Source organism: Onychostruthus taczanowskii, unplaced genomic scaffold (assembly GCF_017590055.1).
Source record: "Onychostruthus taczanowskii isolate IOZ18803 unplaced genomic scaffold, ASM1759005v1 scaffold28, whole genome shotgun sequence".
NCBI lineage: Eukaryota > Metazoa > Chordata > Aves > Passeriformes > Passeridae > Onychostruthus > Onychostruthus taczanowskii.
Genome location: NW_024500128.1, coordinates 8,165,957 through 8,187,348, shown reverse-complemented (window position 1 = coordinate 8,187,348; position 21,392 = coordinate 8,165,957). Strand labels below are relative to the sequence as shown.

Genomic DNA, 21,392 nt, shown 5'->3' with positions numbered 1-21,392 from the left:
AGTTCTGGACCAAACAGAAGGAGTGTGGCAAATGTACTGTGCTGCAGCAATGATTTGTCATTTTTCTAGCTGTGTACTTAAGCAATGGCAAATTTACACAAACTCTTAGGTTTTGCTTTCTGACTGCAAGAATGAATACAATGAAGGAATAATTCTGGACAAATTTATTTTAATTGCCATCCTGTCAAAATGGTTAAAGAATTTATCATTTTCTGAACTGACCATATAACAAGTGGGGTCAGCCATGGCAACACTGGTTTTAGTAATTCTCCTGCCTGCAACATTATGGGTGCAAAGAACTTTCTGGAGAAGTTGTGAAATCTAGAAACATTCTGTTGGGCAATTTGACAGAAAACAATAGTATGCACGGAAATAAAATGATTTTCTAGGCTTAAAAATAGCCAGCATTAAACAGGTGATACTGCACAGGTCTGTCACTCTATGACTATGTAGTCATAGAGTTTATTACCCAACACTTGTATTCTGATGTTTCCATTTCTGAATAACTCAAATTGCTTGCCAAACATAAGGAAACTTAAATTCCAAAGATGATCCAATGCTGTGTCAAAGAGGAATCAATCATTTTCCAATAGATATCCAGGAAATATCTTGCCAGAATCTCAGTGTGAGGCAATGAAGTCTCTGTAACTGAAGGCAGAGGCCAACTGATTTTACACAGTTCTTCAGCATGATTCAGTTTTCCAATACCCAGTATCTGAAGTAACCATGACTGTTTCATCTTGAACATTACTGTTTCTGAATTTGCATTGTTGGAATATTTACCTTTCTTCATTTCCAGCTGTCAATTGAAGAGCTTGTTAGTGGCTGACACTTGCGAATTTATATGCATGAAGGATGTTAGCCATGAGTTGGTCATGGATTAGATTACCCATCCGCATCTTCTGTGTGCACAGTATCCCAGAGTCTCTCAGGCAGGGAGGGATCCCAGGAAGTGTCTGCTCAAAGAAGGGTCAGAGCTCAGTTCAGACCACATTGCACAAGCCTATGTCCTTTTGGGCTTTGAAAGTCACCAGCGCAATGCCCTCTTCTTGGTATCCTCCTCCTGCACCCCAAGATGCTACACTGAGGTCCCACCCCAGATCACCCTGCCAGGTTATTTTGGCATGAGGAGCCTTGCTGAGCAGTGCTGTGCAGCTGAATGCTCAGGCAGCTTCGGAACACAGACGTGCACAGACTTCTCTCCTTTTGGGTCATGCCTTTCCCATGTCTCATATCATTATTACTGCTCAATGCCCTGGGGAAGAGCATCTCAGGGAGGGCTAGCAGAGACCTCTGGAGTCTCCCTGTTGACCTAGAGAATTATATTTAAGATTGGAATGTCTCTGGGGAGTGCTTACACACCACGATCATAATAGTAGCACAGTGAACCTTGTGTGTGAGAAGAAAAGATTTAAAGGAGCCAGAAATAAAGACAAGTTCCATTAGCCATTTGCTAGAAGTGACTTGTCCTTGTTTTCCACTCTTAGAGCTGTGGACTTGGACAGGCAACAGAGGAAACCTTCCCTTCCCAGAATTTTTAACCAAGCTGAATGGATTTCTGTGAGAGAGCTGAAGTGGCTGACAGTGATGGGAAAGATAATCAATGCTAGGGTGAATGCTTTGCTTCACTGACTCAGACATTGCTCAGTTAATGTTACATTCAGCACTTGCAAGATTCCAGCACAACCCTTGTGGCTTTCCCCACTGGTTTTCTTCACTGAATCTCCATTCCTGGTAGGGCTGAAGTGGAAACAGAAGAGAGGCATGCACCATCAGATGCAAGTAATATCCCACAACTGAGCTTGCGCTCCTTGATAAAGTAACAGCAAAAATTTATAAACTAGACATGAATAAATTCAAGCTGGAAAGTAGGAGCTGTCTAACTGTTAGAGTAAGAGGATCTTGCAACACCCTATTCATAGGAGCAGCGGGAGGCAAAACAACATGATTATTTTTAAGATGGAGCAACCCTGTTCTTGTGAAAGGGAAGTGTAGTAACACAAGGACCTGACCTTTGTGGTCCAAGAAATCCTAGTGCTCTCTTGATTGGTAGGAAAGGTGAATTTATGCTTATTCATACAGAGAAAAACAAATTATTTTCCCTTTATTTTGTAGAGGATTATAATGGATTCATGTAATGTGAGTGAGTGAGGAAACACTCGTAGCTTCAAATGTGGAGTACTGCTCCAAAACAAGGAATGCAGCTGCTCCATTTTATAAATGTGACTTGTGTTTAGTGAAGCCTTGGGAGCATTTTTTTTTTTTTTGCCTAATTAAGCATCCTTTATAACCACATGTTTGATGAGAAGTGTCATATTTCTTGGCTCTTTGTTTTTTACAAAAAATCCCAGCAACAAAACCTTTCAAAAGCAGATGTGTTACACTTATCTGCTATTGGGTAAACAAGTTGTGGATTTTGGGGTTTGTGATTTCGTGACCTGCTACCAGTGTCTAAGACATGTCATGAGGTTTCAGTTTGGCTCATTCACACATATAAAATCCACAAATGTTAAAAATGTGACTGCCAGAGCACTTACCCTCGTCTCTTATACTGCCAGCCCCAGCCCTATTTAAGAAGGGTGGCAACAACCTCCCCACATTTCTGTGTGAGTGTCCAACCAAACCTCTTTCATTTCTGGTGGACCTTCTCCTAAGGGTGGTCTGCAGCTGCTGGGCTGAAAATTGGTGATATGCTACTTATTGTCACGCTGCATTTTTGGAAATTCTATTAATTTCCAATATGAAATACCAGTCAAGATGGTCCTTCTACAGAAGGTCTAACTGGCTGCTGTTCACCACAGCTATTAATGACCTTTTTCTGAAATTTAATTTCCCATAGTTGTAGATTTTGTGGGCAAAGCAAAAGCAATCGGTGTCATACATCTTAAATATAACACTCATAAATAAGGTGGAGAAGCATGGTCAAGACAAACTGAGGATTCTGGGGAGGAGAAAAGTTTCAAGAAAACCACATAATCTGTGGAGTCAAAGGGATCCAGTGAGCAGAGTTTCACAGGAATTTAACCTGAGTCTGATACAATGCAGTATTTCCAGGTCTGACCCAAAGATAGAATAAGGTATTATACTAAATGTGCAAATAACACCAAGCTGGGGAGAAGTACAAGGTTATGAGAACAATTATTTTTCATACTCATAGGGTAAGAACAATGTCTATGGGTTGAACATCAGCTAGGACACTTCTAGGAGCGTGGGAAGCAACGAATGAGGTCAATGGCTAGAGAAAAAGTATTTTGGAGACTTCTAGGAGCAGTCTGGTTAAATGCTGATCAGGAATGATGCAGCTAGAACTGACCCAGTCATGGGACAGCAGAGATGAGTTAAACAGCCCGCTGAGGTGGAAATCACTGACCTGGTAAAACAACAGTTGGAAATATGGGTGACAGCTCAAAGCTATTTTAAAAATGAGCTCATGCCACTTCAAAGAAATGACAGCTTCACAGCTCTTTTTCATGGCTGCCTGGAAATTCTGGGCAGTTATACTCTGGGGAGATGGGGCTGTATGATGCCACTTGAGAGCAATTGACAGAAAATATGCTCTAATTCTTGGCAATAAAAAGTTTTATTGTTTGCTTTAGTCACACTCTTTTCACCATTGCAACATCACCAGGACAGCATTAATTTCACAAGTCTTAGCTTGCAGTACTTCACCTTAAGATAAAGAGAAGCAGTGAAAAACAGATATGGGTTTACTTTGGATTGGTGTACATTGTAAAGTACATGCAAATTAAGGTACATATGCAAAAAAGAGCACTGAACTGCACAGAAATATGCTTATTAAGTAACTTCAGAGGCTGCCATCAAGCATTACCACCACTTTGGGTATGTTAGTATGCTTGAGTTCCTTTCAGGTACCATTCTGGTTTCACATAAAAATTGCAAGACTTGGTGTGTTAAAGGGAAAAAATGTTCAGGATAAAGATCCTGTGGTCCACTGAGCCAGGTAATCAAACCTAGAGCTGCTCACAGCAACTTTCTGTGAGCTACTGTTCCCAAAGGTTTTGTTAGACAGGGCTCTCTCATATTATGAAATGCCCAAGAGGGGGGCATTTTCGTAAGTCCCAGAAACACATCTTTGGGCCTGTGTTTATGTGAAAAATTATATGCGACATGTAGTGAAACAGTGTCCGAAATGAGCAAATGTGCACAAAGATGTAACTGCAAGTTCTTTCTATCAAACAGCTTTTGATAATGACTTGGGACAAGAAACAGTGTCAAAAATTTGTGGGGAGTTGTGAAAAATAGCATATCTATAGCTTTTGGTTAAAAATACTCTGATGCTACATATACCCACTATTCTTTTATTCTATTTTGATGTTTTTGCATAAGATGTTTTTCTGAGGACAGGAATTGTGCCTTTGTTGAAAATTTATTATGAATATTTACTCATTAAGATTTCACAAGGAGCAACAAAACAACAAAAGTTGCACAAAGATACAGCAACATGGAAGGATTTGGTTAATCACAGAATTACATAGCCTTGTGGTCTTCCTCATCCATTATACCAGAGCAGGCTGCTACAACAGAGATGAAAGAGATTTCCTGAGTGGTATTAGCTTCAGTGTCAGCAAAACCATCAAATTACATCCCGCAGGGGAAGGTATTGCTGAAGTGCTCAAGATATTGAAGATCTAACAGATTTACAGAGCTGCATAAGCAGGTTTTTACATAAGATTTCTAGACTGAGATGTGCAAATCCCTGGAATGCTTTCATTGCCACCAGATGGTACACAAGACGGGAAATATCAAGTGTGAAACCATTAAGAGAAAGAGGTCAAATATCAGCCATCGAGGTGGTAACATCTGGATGGTCAGTAAGCTTGTGTGGGAAGAAATTCAGAAGTCTGTTTGATGCAGTATTTAATTTTCAGTTTAAAGAAGTTTATTGATGATGGAAAAAACCCATTCACTTCTTGCACTAACAAAATCAAGCAAGTTTTTTTGTTTTCTAAACAAGTTTCTTTAATGAATAGCACCTTCTATATTTGAGTGTTGAAATTTTCCATCTCTGATGATTAACAGAATGAGGCAGATAAATCTGTCTTTCAGCGCCATAATGCACTCTGTCTCCTAACCCTCAGCATGGTGGCCTCTTTTCCCCTCAAATCTTTCAGAACAGTGAAACCATAAAATAATATTCACTGTCATGTCAGCACTGAGTTAAAGCTGTTAATGGAAAAAAAAAACTTATTTCACAGGGTTCTGAAAGAAGAAGTTTGAGGTGATGTGAGTAATTTGGGCATTTATGCCACTTTACATTGCTGCTAACAGTAATAATCCCTTGACTGCCCTCACTCAGTGCCTGGAACTTGAGAACATTTTCATGTATTACATGACAATTTCTATTGACTTTATTCTCCAAACATCAAGGCATGATGAAAATTGTTTCATCAGCTTGAAATCTGACAGTCATTAGTCTGAGTTTCAGACCAACAAAAACTGGAAAAGTGATGATCAGAAGTGCATGGTCTTCCAGGCACATCTGGCACACTTCTGTTTCATGTAACTTTTTGAACTTGCTGCAATGCAGTTCCTTTGGGGAGCTCCTCATGTATGAAAGGATTATTTTCTCTTTCTTTTATTTTATTTTGGAATAATAACAAAAAAATATTTGCAGAGAGTATTGTCCGGTTTACAAATGAGATGCTAAACCAGCAACCATTCACGTAATCTGCCACTGTAGATTTGGGAAGCCAAAAAAGAGTCTGAGTCAGCCAGGTCTCTGAGGTCCCAAATTGCATTTATTTTCCTAAACTCATGCTGAGCTCAAAAGGAGTTGAGCTGCCTAAATAATTTTTCTTAGTTTTATTGGTAAAACCTCCAGACTGTTTAAAACTCGTGTTCCAGATAATAGAAGAACTATAAGCCCGTATTTTTATATTAGCACATAAACCCATCTACAGATAACATTCTAGTAATTATTTAGATAGCGGCAACACTATCAGACAATAAATCCTTTGCCACAATTTCAGTTAAAATAATCCTGTTCTCCTAACCAATGTAAATGGAATTTTAAAAATAAAAAAATAGACCTCTGAGGGAGAGTTTTAACGCCTTGCTTGGATATGCTACATTTCTCAATAGGAATCGGAAGGTGAAGCCCTTCCCTGTAATGGATGGAAACAGACACAACGAACAGAACGGCAGAAAGAGACAAATTTCTCTAAGTAGCTGGGAAGCAAAGGGTGCAGGAGGAAACATTTTGTTGTCTTAAAGCTGGTTTGAAGCAGTTTTTGAAAACGTTTTATGCTTTAATAATATGGCTGGGTGAGTGGGGAGTTTTTGCCTAGAATAAAACTGGAAGAATGATTCACCACATGTCTGCAACTGTTCCTTGATCCCAGTTAAGTTTGACACCACTAACACCTATGAGTCAGCGGAGGCTCTTTGGGATGTGCTTTGCCTGCCCTGTTTTGAGACTGTTGCAGTAGGATCTTTACCCAAGGCTGGAAACTGGCTCCCAGCATTGCCTGTGTCAGTTTTTCCTACCCACTATCAAATACCACCAGCCTCCACCAAGAGAAGGGATATATTACTACATCCCATGATCTCTGCACTACAGCTGTACTAGTCTATACTTTACTGTCTATGTCCAGGACCTCAATACTGTTTATCATCTCCCTGTAGCCAAGATAATAGATGTTCCCATAGGGATGTTGGGGCACAATGTTGAAGATGAACATCTGGAGTGGTCAACATAGCCTAAAAAAGGACAGCTGTCATAACCAGCAGTCATGCCATGTGAAGGTTTTGTGTGTCATGCTTGGAGGCTCCTTTATTTTCCTTAATTATTCATGTGCTCTGTTCTTAAGTTTAAAAAACTATCCTGCTTCTAAAATTATATTATGTAATTTGGAGATTTGACAAAGCAGAAAATAAGGGAGCTCTTCCATGTATGATACCATGTTACAACCACATCTTATACGTTTCTGTCTTGTTTGGTTCCAAGATTGCTCAATCTCTGAGCTGCTTCAGCTTGGTATCTGGACTTGGCCTACAACTCTTTAGACAACTGTTACCACATTTAAATTTTTGGCTAATGGACAGGCATCTATCTTCTGGTGCCATTTTCCAAAAAATGTCATGAGCAAATGGTAATGGGAATACTTGGAAGCACATTGGATTGTTTTGATGGCTACATTTATGCAGAATTAGAATATTTTACAGCAGTTCTCGTGACTCCCTTCAGTTGTACACCTACACATAGGTTGATTTTGGGTTTTTTTGGTGGTGAGACAAAGCTGTCAATTTACCTATTACTTATCTTACCAGTCTTATCTATACTGCAGAGAATGTACTGGTAGCTGCTCTGCAAAAAAAAAAAAAAAAACAAAAAAAAAAAAAAAAAAAAAAAAAAAAAAATTTCAGAGCCATTTTTCTCCAGGTATAAGTACCAGCCACCACTTATAATCAAAAATAGTTTTTATATATGGCACATGGTCTTCTTCTTGGAAAAGAGATGTTAAACAGTAATATTACCAAATAATTCAGTATATGTAGAAGCAAGATTTAGCAATAGGAGCAGCAAGTCAGCAACAGATCTGGAGCAGAGGACATGGTTTTTATGAGAAAGCAAGCATGGATTCATCTTCCAGATTTCACTTCAAAGCACTAATTTTAATGTGAACTGATGGACAGTGCTAATGAATAGTCCAGATAAGAATGTTTTCAAATAAATCCTCATGTGTGTAGTGCTTGTCTGTAGGTATTGATTGTAAGAAGTCAACACTTAAAGTAAGACCAGCTTTGGGAAATACAGAGTAGGGTGTTTAGGAGACATTTGGCAGATGCTTAAAGAACTCAGCAAAACTCTTCAGTGGAAAGATTATCTGCTAAAGTTTTCACTTTGCAAAATCTTGTGAGTAGTTTTACATGCCAGCTGGTCTGAGTAAGCAATACCTGGCAGTGATATCACCTGGAAAAGCAATGATTAAGGGGTTAGTTAATATCCATGTCAATCACACAAAACCATTGCTGTTGGTGATAATAAGTTTCTAGTGCAGAGGAATGGTTTTGTTTCTCAGCTGTTTACTTTGGACTGATTTACCGTGATGCACTTCATCTCCACCTGATGCCTTTCCCGAAGTGGAAGACAGCACAGGATTCAGGTCATAGCTGGGTATGGAAGGCAACATCTTTCCATCACATCAGACCCATCTGCTGGAACCAAAACACTCATCTGCTGAAAGTTCTGTACAGTTTTGTCCTATTGGGTTTTGTTTGTGAAGCCTGGAGCAGGGTTGTAATTATTTATCTTGGTCTCTGGCTCTTCCTGTGGCATTCCTTTTACAGTCATGGTCAGAACTGCGTTCCTGTTCACTGATAGAGGATACAGTTTTCTTGTGGAGACAGGGAAAAAATCCACTGGCATTTGGCCTTCTGGCTTTCCTGAAGGTACAGAGTAACTGTTGCATCTGAATTCAGGCTATACAGAAATGCTTTAGCTACTGTCTCTTTGATTTATTATTGATTGAACAAAAACAGTGTCTTGAGAACATATTATTTATTTTTAAAAAATCAGCACAAAACTCCCATGTTTTTGAAAATCCTATGCAAAGGATTTTTATTTTTATTTTTTGTTTTTAATTGACTTCAAAATTTACAATCTTGAAGGCTGACATTGAGCACATCCTGCCTTGCCTGAGTTTACACTGCCCTTGAACTTCCATCATGTCTTAAAAAATGAGGGAAAGGTACATCACTTCCTACAGTCATGCTCTCTTTCATTCACCAACTCAAAAAAATTTCTAAAAATGACAAATGCATTGTTATTTAAAAAATAGGTACAAGCAAATGAGGTCAGATTAAAAAAAAAATAAAATTGTTCCTGTACTGAAGTGTGGGATTCTTGTATTTCTTCAAGCCCACTCTCCCATTTCTCTACTCTTCTAGAGCTTTGAGAGAAAAAGATTGGAGCACACCAAGCTAGAACTTTGGAAAAGTTATTTTAACCTTTAAGGTATCTTTTTCAGTGTTGTAATTGCTGTTCTCTCAGGTTTTACCATGTGATAATTAATTTGCAGGAAGTTTTGGATGTCTCAGTGTTAAAATATTGGGTTTGTTAAAGCAGGAGATTGCATATTGCTAAATTTGCAGAACAAAAAGATTCCATAAACTGGTTTGTTTTCAAAGAGTATGTAAAAATAAAGTTTAAATATTATCAAAAGGTTATTTGAGAAGAATTAAAAAATACTGCCAAAAAAAATACATTTAGAAGCTGATGGCAAGGTCAATATTTAAAGTTCTTATTCTTTAACTTTCTTAGCAGAGTCTTTTCAGTACAAACAAAGACACCCTATAATTAGCCATCCCCGCGAACTGTCCCGTTGGATTTTCTCTCTTGTACTTCTTAAGAATGATCATAAGCCTTCATGAAGGAAGGCAATATTTTAATATGACAAAAATTAAATAAGAGTGATGAAGGTGAAGCACTTATTCCATTAAAGGATCCTATATTATAAAAATAAATGGCCTTTTAAATAACACACAAGAATTTCCTTTCAGACTGGTCTTGTGAAATGTAGTGGCTTTGTCTCTGTCGCGGTTTGGGTTGGAGGCCATTTGGTAAATAATAAGTTTTTTTAGTTCTTGTCCAATTATTCCTTCAGATGCAGTCTCATCTAGGGTTCCTTCTGGGGCAACAATAATATTGCAATAAATGATCTGTTTTCAATGCAGAAGGAAATGGATTTTAGGAAAAGACATTCAGCTACACCTAACTTTTGCTGTCAGCTGACCTGCAACTATTTTTCCATCCAAGTGGGCCATTAAAAGAACTGTTAATTCAGTATTTTATCAGTCCATAAATCGCCTTATAATCCTGCTGACAGGTGCAGTCCTTGAAGGCATCTCCAGCAGCCTGGGGATATGCATGTCATTGCCAGCCCTTTGTGGCCAGGCTACAGACCATCAGAGGAGAGGAAAAAGCAGCCCTTCACAGGGTCATTAGAAAGTGCCTGTTGTCAGGGATGCTCAGCACTTCCCTTTTATTTTAAAGGTGTATTAGTGGTGGTGCTGACACTGGAGACACTTCCTGAAAGGATCTGTATCATTCTTCCCATCTGGTACAAGCTTTCTGAATCTGGGATGATAAATACCCAAAGGCTTCACTGCAATTCTTTTATTGCTATCTGCAACCATAGCACAAAGCTGCAAAAATATTTTTGCTGCACTGAAGAGTTTAAAAAGAAAATGCTAAAAATGTGTGTTAGAAAATGTGTCTGTTTTGTACACAGGAACAAGAATTTACAGACACGAGACTAAGTTGCTCTTGGTTTCTTGCCTGCCTGAGGATAACTGATCTACCCTGGTCAGAAAAGTTAGGGCTAGAGTTTATTGCCTTGTATTGTACAGTATGGCAACTTGCACATGGAAACTTCTTAGCTTGTTGGAGGAAGTGAAAATTAAATCTGAAGAGAATTCTTGATTTTCTTAATTATATATCCAGGTGCTTTACTTAGTTCAGAGGTAGATGAATGCTTTACTTCAGCTAGAGGAAAATATTTCCATATTAAATTACTGGTTATGAATTCAGAATGTGAATTTAAATCAGTCACTGAGGTTATGTTTGAAGAAGCCAAAACCAAGGTTTAAAACTTTAGGTTTAAAAACTTGAGGTTTAAAACTAAAATTTGCCTGACTTTTCCAAGTCTCTGTTCTCTATACTCCCAAGATTTATACCATGGGGTTTTTTTTCTTTTTAAAGTTGTCCATCAATTTTGAATATTTTAATAAAAAAAACTAATTGCAGCTTTTACAGCTTTGATTTAGCCATTGCTCTCAGGTAACTGAGGAAAATCTGTAGAGACATTGAGAAGTGAAGCAATTCACACCTGTATACCAACCTTGATGTTGTGTCTGTCACTATAGAAGTAAAAGGCTTTCCCCAGTCTAAACCATAAACTTTTCTGCCTTGCTGCATCCAGAATTGGAGTATTTGCTGCAGAAAGTTGAAATTTCAGTTCCAGAGGATGTTGTTCAGTCTAAATTACAGTGAAAACAAGTAAAGTAAATTGAAATTATTTCCTCTGTTTTCTGAAGGTGATCAACTCTGATGATTGCATTTGTGTTTTTGTGATGTTTTGAAAATGTCATTAGAATTTAGAAGACCTGACTTTTTTACCAATGTTTCTAAAAATGCAGCTGGTGCTGTTTAAGTTGTTTCCAGGATAGAATTATTCATAAAGATCCTCCAATAAGAGACCATAAATTACTCCTCATTTTACAAAATCTGTCTACTGGTTTACCACATTATGTCTGGGGACTTCATCTATTGCAGATGCCTCTTCATTCTTTTATGTGACAAAATAAGGTTCCCTTCTGTAATAGATCAACATTTCATTCCCAAATTTGCTTGAAAATTAGACAGCTTTGTTTCAAAGGGAAAATGGCAAATATTGTAAAATACTGATGAAAATAGGAAAAAGTCTTCAAACCTTCAGGTTATTTGGTAAATAATTTGCCATATTGTCCATTCTTTCTACTATGTCTTTGAACACACCTGAGGGACACTTAGAAAGGGACTAAGGTGTAGGAGTCAATAGCCCAAACTTGGTAAACATCTGCAGGTGAGACAGCAAGGGTGGCAGAGACTAACATTTCGACATGCAAATACCCTTGGAGTCAGGAAGAGGAAGGTACTTCCTAGGATTTTGAGCTGTAGGAGCTTTTGGTGCATACCAGAACCATCAGTCTCCTTGAGTGTCTGAGACTGAGTGTCTTGAGTGTCTGAGTGTCTGTTTGGGCAACTGGCATCACTGACCAACCAAAGTGGTGATGTCCTGTCTGAGCTGGCACATACAGCAGGCAAAGAACGATGGTTGCTGTCCTTCACTCCCTGAAGTCTGGTTATAGTTAGATTCAGCCAGGATCTCTGAAGTGCTCAGAGAAAAGTCAGAAAGCAGCAGCTGAGATTTGCAGCAAGGCAGATTCTGGATGTAAGGGGGAAAATGATCCCCTGTGTGAGTGGTGCAGCGCTGAGAGAGAGAAAGCTTCATCTTTGGAGATGCATTGTTTGGAGAAGCTCAAGACACAGCGGGACCTGGCCCTGAGCAACTTGAATTCCTTTTGGAGTTAGCCCTGAACTGAGCAAAGCTTGACTTGGGGGCCACCAGCAGTCACTTCTAGCCTCAGCTATCCCATGGGAAAATCACTTTCATGTAAAACACCCAGGTAAGGTAGATGTGCAAAGACTGAAAAAAGCATTCTCACACTTCAGAGAGATAAGGTGAAAGAAGAGAAATGGCTTCAGAAGAAAGGTTTAGAATACAAATCTTGTTCAGATTCTCCAGTTATGGAAAACAGTCTGTAAGGATGCATCTCAAGAAAGTGCATCTCAAGGATGCACTTTCTGCAACATATAATGAAAAATCAGTTATCTTCTGAAAGGATTTAGTTCAAATCCTTAAGTCAGCAGCACACTGACAATAGTTAGTACTGTGCAGCTGAAAACTGTTGGATATTCTGGAAGGTAATCCTCTTCCAGTTCATTATTGCATTGTGGGTTTCATTTTCATTTAAGAGAAAGCTCTTGTTAAAAAACATTCACTGTGTCTGTAACAATGATACTATAATAAGTTTAAATGAGTGTCTTTTTTTTTAATCCCCAAAAATGTACTACCTTTTCTTCTCAGAAATTTTTTTCCAAAAGTAGGTTTGTCGTTACTTTTACTTTGCATGTTGTCTCACCGAGAAAAAAAATGTCATTGTAGTGAAATAGGAAGACACAAATCTATTTTTAAGTCCATTAATTAACATTTTAAGGCTGAAAATATTTTGAAAAGACAGGCAATCCTCTCCCAAACTATAGTATAAACAAAGCTGCCACAGTCTTCAAAGCTAACATAAGGCTAGGCTTTATGAACATCAGTGGAGGCTTTCTAGTCCTGTACTAGATACGGAAACATAAATTATCAGTTTACTGAATTTAAAGTCCCACCTAGAAAAAAAGACAATGTTTGGTAAAATCATGACTTAAATGCAAATTAAAAACTTGACTCTATGAAAGTGTTCCTCATGAGTGATGATTTTTTTATACTGCTTAGGTTTAAAATTCCTCAGAAACAGTGGTTAAAATGTTTTAAGTGCTAAATTACAAGTTAGCTTTCCAAACTAAATCAACTGGATGGTACAGGAGATTGCAAACCAAAGTTTGCATCTTTTCCTTGAGACACTGGTCCAAATCCTGCTGAAGTTAACTGGAATCTTTCAAGTGAATTCACTTTGGGCCTTGGAAGAGAAACATTATGTAAACACTTTTGCCTTTATAATCACCTTCTACTTCCATGCAGGATATGCAAACAAAGGGGAAACTAAGAATTGGATAAAAGCTTCTGAGTGTTGTGTCTGAGAGGCAGTAGTGACATGTGATAAATATTCCATTTCAGGGCTCTGGCAAACAAAAGTTCACAAAGTCTGCAGACAAGCATGGACAGCCACCTCTGCTGCTGTATGCACAGTCCACCCTTTCAGGCTGGAGACCTTACAGGGGCACTGGGTCATCCTTTGCAAGGGCAAAGTCCTTCCTTGGGTCTGCCCCAAGCCCCCTGCAGTCCCCTCACTCCCACAATTAACACATCTATAGGAGATACCTGTGATGCGCCCAGGGTTGACTTTCCCTTACTGGTACCTCTAGGTATCTGTGTGCTGAGTTTCACCTCTTTGCTTGGCATATTTGCACTGCTAAGCCTGATCCCAATATTTCCAAGTCATTAAAGTATAGTCCTGCATCTTACCATAGAGCATAACAGTCTTAGCTCCATCTCATTCAGCCATTTGCAATGTGCTTTGAAGTCAAAAGGCTACCTGAAATTAAGATTTTTTGATGCTTAACTGTCTTCTAGGTACTGGTGTCATATGACTAGATTCTCAATTATTTTCTTTTTGCATCAACACAGATCAATTTTACACAGGCAAAATCCCAAAACATAAAGGCAGATGCTGCTGCTGGGAGCAGGAAAGACAGGCAGGAGTGGGGTTTATTGCTCTTGGGACATGTCCTCTCCATCCATAGCCCAGACACTGCAACCCTCACCTCTTGGTCAGCACTTTGCATTTCCATAGCATTTTACACCAGTGTGGAGCAGGATTGAGTTACTTTGTGTGGCAGGGTCAGAACTTGGTGAAGAATCAAGTCCTGTCAAAACTTATGTATTTGCTAATCACTACAACTTCATAATGTTGAAAAGTGCATTAAATTGTTAAATATTTTTGCAGGACTGGAGGCTACCAGACCCCATGCCAGGCATCTGAATCCTTTAATGGATTTTCCTAATGGCAAAATTGAAAGTGTAAGACTGTGCTCCTGTCTGCTTCTGTAGCAATGAGAAGGTTTCCCAATAGATTTCTGGGGATTTTGATCAAATTCAGTGGCAGCCTTGGTAACAGATGGTCTAATGTACTTCAATGATTTTTGAAAACCTCTTCTGTGAAATGACTAGCTAAGGCACTGAAACACACTCCTTATCCTGCTTCTTTCATAAGTAACACTCATGCAGCAAAGCCCTGCCACCTGCTGCTGAACTAGCTGCTTCTTGGCCCCTCTGAAAAACTTCTCCCCTCTTTCTTAATACAAAATTTATGGTTGGGCTCCTTTTGTCCACTTTGTTCTGAAGTTTAAACCAAGGGTTGGGGTGCAATGGCACAAGGGTCCCTCAGACAAAATTTTGGTATAGTACCATTTGATTATTATGCATGATCTCTAAACATTAAATACAATTCTTAGCTCAATCTAAGGTTTATTGTTTTGTTATTGTAGTTAACATTTTACTGTAGGAAACCTGAGCCTGGGACCTCAGCTGTAATGAAAGGATGTTTATGGTAAACTTCCCTTCCCTAGTTTCCTAATTTACCCACTCCTAAAAAGCCTGGACCTTCACAGACTAATTCCTTTGTGCAGACCTGGAGGAAAACTCTCAGTGTAAAGCAACCTATATGATGAAAAATATGTAATTTACAGCCTGAAACTAAATTTATGTTGCTTAAAACAACCATTTTCTAGCTTAGCTGTTGGAGAGGTGGAGGTGCTAAGACTAACTACAGCCTAGTTTTACCTATTCTAAGAAGTCAAGACATGAGACAGACATAAGACTAATGTGGAAAAGGGGGCTGTAACTTTACTGGAACTAGAAAGCTGGCCACAGTCAAGATGCTCTCTGGGCTATACCTCTTATGAGTTTCCTAATCCTTGGATAAAACACCAAATCTAGGTTAAAAGCTCCCCCTTGCTTCAGGAAGACAGCCAGAGAGATTAGCTTGGTGTCAGGACCTACGCCCAGCTGCTCACTTTGCTCAAGGGAGCCACGTGGCAAAGTCTCTTCTGCTGCAGGGCAAGATCCAGATCTGATCTCTCTGTGTAGAGATCAGTCCTTGGCACTGAGTCCTGGATTAAATATTAGCCTAAATATTAGCTACCTGCCAGTCATACTCTTAAGAGCTGGCTTTTCAGGAAGATAAAAGCACCAAAAGCACCAAAGAGAAATCTACACTCATTGACCGTGGGCACACAGTCAGAGGAATGCTGTCTGGGCAAAATACAAAAGGCAGCAATAAAATGTCCTGCTGCTGTGAAGCTTTCCCATCCCGCCTCACGGAAAGCAGGCTAAAGCCAGAGAACCCTCTCTGTGAAGGAGGTGGAAAATTTCACAAAGTGAGAAAAGCTTGAGCCTTTGTGAAGAATCTGGGTTCACCCTCCCAAGCGCTGCAGTAGGTGATAGCCCTGAGCTGTCATGGGACCTTGTCTTGTCCCACTGGTGTGGACCATCATGGGGTGTTTTGGAGCACCTTCACCATCCCACTTCCCTAGGCAAGCCTAAGGAAAGGAAAATCCCTTTGGGAAACTTGTCTTCTTTGGCATGCAGGAGTGTCTGACCATGAGTTGCAAAGAAACAATTGTACATTCACTGACAATCTAAAGCACTGTAATTTTAGGGACTTTAACCCACTCTAATTATATTTGGGAGCATTCTTCTTGAAATTTGGATGTTTGGGGCTGGCGAAACAGCCTCAGTGGATGACATTTGGCGCTTCCTGGATTTTCCACGCAAGGTAAGCCAACAAGCCTGAAGCAGCTGGGGAAGGCCAAGTCCTCTTCCCTGTTGTGCAGATTCATGATGTGCCAAGGAAGCTCCACAAGCGGAGACTCAAAGGTGAGAAGGCGGTGGGGGGGGGGGGAGGGGAAAGGGGGGGGGGGGGGGGGGGGACGAAACTTTGGCTACTCATTATTTCACATCATTTCAAATGACTCTTAACATCCAGGAGGAGAAAATACAGTGAAAATCTCTCCCTGCAAGTGCAGGACAGTAAACACAAGACCTTTCTACTGAAGTCCCAACATATGGTGGTCCTTTATTTGGATGAAACTTGTCTCCCACGCCCTCACCGCTGGTGATAAATAACCCCAAATTTGTCCCAGAAGTGTCGTACCTGACCATGTGGAAAAGTGTCTGCTGTGGAAAGAGCAGCAGATTGGGTTGTGGTTACTGATCCTGTCTGTGGCTGAGGGCTCGCTGATGGAGGAGCATACATCCAGTCTTTTGCGATGCTCCTGCCTTCCAGAGGTGGCTGGCATAAGTGGCTGATGTCTTTGGCTGCCCTGAGTGTCCCTCATTCAAGGTCCTGCATGCAATTCCTTTCTCTGCCAAGTGGTTAAAAAAAAAAAAAAGGGAAAAAAGAAGAAAAAAAATAATTAGACTTACACTTAAAAAACCAGTTTGGAAAATATCTTGCTTAAAATCAACCCCCATTTAAAAAAAATTAGTTCAAGATGTTGTCACTTCCCGAGCCAGGAGACACTGGGAGCACAATGCAGGAAGCCTGTCCAGCCCCTGCACTGCTGTCTGACAGGGACAAGTTATTATAGTGTGGGTAAGATTAAAAAAGGTTCTGAGCACCCAGACAAAATTTTCCTTTGTCTCTGTGCAGTGTGCGTGCAACCCAGTCTATCACCTGCACTGACCAGGGGATGGAAAAGAGGTTCAAGAGTTTTACCTCTATGAAGTCATTTGTTTCAGACAAATTGCAAACAGCAACACAGATCCATCTGTGGTAAAGACTATTTCTGCCATGTTGTCAGTGGAATGTTGCTAAACAGGGCTGCCACAGACTCTCTTCACCCCTCAGGCCACCCTCAGGGGATCAAACTGTCAGGGAGAGATGCAGTAGGATGCTGATGCCAAGCAATCACAGAATCATAGAATGATTTTACATTGGAGGGGACATTAAAGATCACCTCATTCCAACCCCCCTACCTTGGGCAGGAACACCTTCCATTAGACCAGGTTACTCAAAGTTCCATCCAACCTGGCCTTGAACACTCCCAGTGACGGGGTGTCCCCAGGTTCTCTGGCAACAGGTTTGTGTCCCACCACCCCCACAGTAAAGAATTTCTTCCTAATATGTGATCTAAATCTACCCTTACCCTAATTCAGGAGGACCATGAGTCAGCTATGAGAGACACAGGAATAATTAAATCATTCAAGTGAGCAAGAACTGTGCTCTGTGTGTCTGTGTTTGTTAGGGTATGATACACACTCCAAAAGCACTGAAGCATGTTATCTGTTATTCTGTTACCACAATATCTGTGTTCCAGCATGACCATGCGATCACAATTTATTTTAGAATTGGGAAAGGAGAGGAGGAATAGCTTTTTTCTCTTTAGCACTTCAGGACCAGATCCAAATCTCTCAAAATCAATGGGCACCATTCCAATGCTTTCATTAGGTTTCAGCACATACCCTAGCTGCAGTAGAACAAATGGGGATCATTATTTAGGCAGATAAACCTTCCATCACCTTTAACTAGCAGCAAGTTTCAGTGTGAAAGAGACATAACTCATATTTGGGAGTCAAAACATCGCTTGCTAAGGCTCTAACAGCACTGTGAGATAATGTGCTTTTGGAACTAAGCATTTCAAGGAGATATAAACTGGAATCTGCAGTGCATAAGGTGTTGCTTTCAGGCGCCCCTATGTTTTCTTTCTTTTTTTGTTCCTCATTTCCTTAGCTTCAGCTTCCCCTTTCTTTGATTTATCCTACAGTCTTCACTTCAGTGAGGCAATGCTCAGTGTACAGAACATGAACTTCAAGTTGAGTTTCTTCATTTTAAGGCAACTCTAATTTGACCTTTCTCCATTTTTTAAGCTTTGCAGCTCTTTTCAGCATCTTGTAAATTAAAATATATGGTATTGTAGTGTGAAATAAAGGTTTATAAGACACAATAAAAATTTGAAAATTTCATTTTCAACGTATATTATAGTAGACAGAACCACTGACAGAGGTATGCTAATGGCTGGATGCAATAATCTGAAAGGTTTTTCCAGACTAAAAAATTCTCTGAATCTATTAATAAGTTTAGTAAGTGTATAATTTAACATGGTTTTGTAATTGTTTATATCTGCAATTAGAACTCACTGATTTTTTTTTTCAGTATTATCTGTATACATTTCTGAAGACTAACAAAACTGAAGTTTAAAGGGTCCAAAATATACTCTAAAGTAACTTTCACATATAGAATGCATACATAGCATTGAAGCTGGATCTCCCCAGATTGTCTGTAGAAAGCACTTTATGTCTTTTGATTAATGTTATCAAAGTCTTTACTCTAATTTTTGAAGGTGAATGCCAGAAGTTATGAAGAGAATTTACAGGTAATTGAAATATTAATTTTTTTTGGTTTTTTTTCAGGGATCGAACATTTAATAAACCAGTCTTTGATAATATCTTTAAAGTGCTTAAATGTGAATTTAAGAAACTGAATTGTGAAAGCTGAGTTTGTTTCATTTAAGTTTTTAAAAAGGATTTTTTTCCTGTAAATTAAGATACATACTTGTACATTGACAAGATTTCAATTTCATAAAGTGGTTTGAACAAACAGAAGTATTTTTCCCCTCTTATTTAAAGATGATACACTGCAGAGATTAGCAAAACATGTTATTTGCATCCTCAGATTTTGGTAGAAGACAAAATATTTGTTTTCTCATCAAAGTAATAGATGTCCCATTTTATCATCTGCTGTAGGAGTATTTGATCCATATTTAAGTAAATGAAAAGCACAGCTAGAGACCTACAGGTCTGAATTTCAGATCAGTTGATAACAATAAAAATACTCCAAGAAATCAGTTATGTGATAAAGGAGGATAAAAAAAAATCTAGGAAATTAATCACTTCAGGACATTTCTATCTACAGGAAAATTCATAGCAACTTTTGTTAAAATTTGCAGTATAAGGCAATCATACTTGCAATAAAAACAAAACTTTGGAAACCTGAATCTCTAGGTTTTGGGTTTTTTTTGTTTTACAGATACTGAGCATAAAAATTCTTGATAAACTGAAATATTTTGTTTATTTCCATTAGAGAGATATGAAATGAGCCACTAAGTCTTTGACCTAAATGCCTGTTTGCTTGTGTATGTTATCTCCAAAAGACAGAACAAAATGTTATCGGTCTATAGGTTATTTTTCAATGTGTGGATTACTTTCAAAATTAAATTTAAAAAAAAATTTCTGCTTGGTTATATATGTTCATTACCTAGTGCCACTTTGCCCTCTTTCATATGTCCATTTTTCACTTCAAAATAGGATTCACTACTGTCCAAAGTTTCTTCCTAAATTCAAAATATAAGAAAAGAAGGTCAGAAAATACGAGATTAACCATAACTTCTAACACTATAAATAAATTCAAGCATAAATAGCAAGGCGATTTGGTTTCTTAATGTTTACTGTGACTTTAAAATGAGTAGTAAGGAATCTCCAGAGCTGTAAAATTGAAGGTTATTAGGGGTAATGAGTATCAATCAAAACTTACATGTTAGAAATGGGCCCCCTACATGTTGCCCTACATGTTGGGGCATAAAGCAGGCCAAAGCTGTGCTGGCTCTGAAGAAGTAAGGGTTAGGAGCAAGACTCATTGAGTTTATGCCAAAGAAATTCTCATTTGAACAAAACATTCCACAAAGTCCACTGTACCTTGTCTGTGTTCCAGCAGCTTTCACAAAGGCAAGGCATCACAGTGGGACATTTTCCTGCTCACCCCATGCAGTCTGGTGCTGAGCATGTCAGACTGAGATGTGGGACGTTGGGTGCTACAATGGCAAAAAAATGGACAGTCGTTGCCTGGGAAGGTAAAGCTTGATAAGGAGTTACCTTGATGGCCTTGGGTTAACCTGTGGGCTTGACTTTGAAAATGCCCTTTTGTAGTCCTCCAGTGAGGGTTTGGGTCTTGTTTTGAGCTCATTTGCCTTGAACAGATGAGGAACTTGGTGTCATAATGTCCTAGAGTTAGCACAGCATTACACTCCAAATTTTGGAGTAGATTATCTCAGTTTTGCCTAGCTGTGTTCACATTTCCCTCTTGGAATCCTTGCAAAAATTCTGTGTGGCCTAAATTTGAGTCCTCTCAAGGAATTTCATCCAAATGGAACTGTCTATCCAGATTATTAGCAGAGGATGCCACCATCTACACTGTATGGAAACCTCAAGCAGGGATCTCTTGGAGTTGCACACATGCCTGTACATGCATGACAGCTTGGGAGGCCAAAGCTTTTCTGTTCATCATGCCAGTATGACCTTTTGTGCTGCACTGAGGTTTGACCCAGGGGCCCTGTGCCCCAAACAGGACACCCAGGCAACATCACAGAGCCCGTGAGCGATGCTGACAAGCACTGAGCAGAGCATGCATAAAGAAAATCCAATTTGTGCTGAGCACCAACACTGAGCCTCGGCCTTAAGAAATGCACTTACTGGCAGAAGGCTGCTGTTTGCTTCCGCTTTCTTTTTCACTGCAGCCAAGTCTTTAATCTCAGTGAGTGCCACCCCTGAGCAGTCTGGCAGTGCTCTTTGGGGGCTGCTGAGATCCCAGCAGCCTCCTGCCAGGAGTTCATTAATTACAAGAGCAGGAGCGCTGCCTGTGTGTTCTGCCAGCGTGTGACTGACTTCCAGGTCTTTGACGGTGTGTGTTTATGCAACTGCAGACAGCGCTGGCGTCGGCTGCGCCTTGCAGGGTGACAAGGAAATGACAGTAAATTCAAGGGCGTGCTCATTCCTCGCTTACGTGAAAATATCCTGCCTTCATCATGCCAGAGAGGAGCCAGTGTCAGCGCTCAGATCTGTGAGGTCACTTCCCCCATATCATGTCACATGTCTCTGGGGGTACTTGCATGGACAGACCAGCAAAGCTGACAGATTCACATTTTGTTTCAGAGGCAGTTCACCATCACTCTGCTGCTGAGGTCAGTGGAAATGGAGACAAGACTGAGCCAGGCAGATCCATGGAGCTCTCTGATACGGCCCTTGGAGCTGCCCAGCTCCAGGAGGGTTGCTTTCCTGGATTTAGAGACAGAAAGTAGTATGCAAGAGCCAGTGACTTGCCCGGTGCCAGCC

General features: G+C 39.7%; 1 long non-coding RNA gene across 1 annotated transcript; it reads right to left on the bottom strand.

Moving 5' to 3' along the window:
- Positions 1-567: 567 nt before the first annotated feature.
- On the bottom strand, positions 568-20,647 carry LOC121337655. The gene is made up of 4 exons (XR_005952923.1): positions 19,980-20,647; positions 19,543-19,618; positions 16,441-16,651; positions 568-956 (listed from the first exon to the last, which is right to left on the bottom strand). It is a non-coding gene; the product is annotated as an uncharacterized LOC121337655 (long non-coding RNA).
- Between the last annotated feature and the right edge of the window lie 745 nt (positions 20,648-21,392).